General features: G+C 32.1%; 1 non-coding gene across 1 annotated transcript; it reads left to right on the top strand.

Moving 5' to 3' along the window:
• Positions 1-684: 684 nt before the first annotated feature.
• On the top strand, positions 685-791 carry LOC113224818. The gene has a single exon (XR_003309440.1). It is a non-coding gene; the product is annotated as a U6 spliceosomal RNA (small nuclear RNA).
• Positions 792-1361: the final 570 nt, after the last annotated feature.

Genomic DNA, 1361 nt, shown 5'->3' with positions numbered 1-1361 from the left:
ACCCAGAGAAAAACAGCTACATGGAACTAATAAAAATATAACCAGTCCTTATTTGTCAAGTGAGGTCCCTGAAAATTCCTATTTTCAAATTTTATATAAAAGTGAATGTATACCATTTTATAGTATACCAATATAAAATCATGTCACATGATTAGAACTCTGGGAGAAATATTTTCAGAACAAAAAGATTATAAGCTCTATTATATTAGTTATAGATTAATTTGTATAATTGATAATCTTACTCTGCATAGTATACTATATAGTATATGCTATGTACTCTATAATTTTAGTGAACTATTTTGTATATATTATGTAGTATAATACAATTTACATGTATACTAATATATTTTCAATAGTTATACATTATATTATATACAAAGTATCATTAATAATTTGTGACTTATTATGCATATAAATATCTATTGCTATATATTATATAGTCTTTATTACATAATACATCATCTATCTCCATTTTTATCTTGTTGAACTGCTTGAGAGTAGTCTTCAGGCATCATGACACTTTGTCCTAAATACCTCACATATATCTTCTATCTATGAGGACGCTCTTCTCATAGGATGCCCTTGATCGTTTTCACTCAAGAAATTTAACAGGGATATAATACAATCACATAATATACAGCCTACATTTCCATTTCTAAATATTCGATAATATTCTTCATTGCTGTGCTCGCCTCGGCAGCACATATACTAAAATTGGAACAATACAGAGAAGATTAGCATGGCCCCTGTGCAAGGATGACACACAAATTCGTGAAGCATTCCATATTTTTTGTTCTCACTCATAGGTGGGAACTGAGCAATGTGATCACTTGGGCTCGGGAAGGGGAACATCACACACTGGGGCCTATCACGGGGAGGGGGGAGGGGGCAGGGATTGCACTGGGAGTTATACCTGATGTAAATGACGAGTTGATGGGTGCAGCACACCAACATGGCACAAGTATACATATGTAACAAACCTGCACGTTATGCACATGCACCCTAGAACTTAAAGTATAATAAAAATAAAAATTAAATAAATAAATAAATAAATATTCTTCATTGCTATACTTTTAAAATAAAATTCAGAAAATAATAAAAATAATCACTCATCAAATTTAGTTGTCTGATCACTTTAGTCTTCTTTACTCTCTTTCTAGGACAGTTTCCATTCGTGCCCGCTTCCTGCTCTTCTTTTTTCCTCTAAGACATTAACAGTTTTGAAGTCCAATTATCTGGATCTGACTTATTATTTTCTCATGTTAAGTTCCAAGTAAACTTTTTTGTCAAGAGTCCTACATAGATAACTGTGTTTCCCTTCTGTGGCATCACACTAGCAGGTATATAATGTCAATTTTCTT

The sequence above is a fragment of the Piliocolobus tephrosceles genome, chromosome 8, assembly GCF_002776525.5.
Source record: "Piliocolobus tephrosceles isolate RC106 chromosome 8, ASM277652v3, whole genome shotgun sequence".
Taxonomy (NCBI): Eukaryota; Metazoa; Chordata; class Mammalia; order Primates; family Cercopithecidae; genus Piliocolobus; species Piliocolobus tephrosceles.
This window is presented reverse-complemented; position numbering and strand designations above follow the sequence as displayed.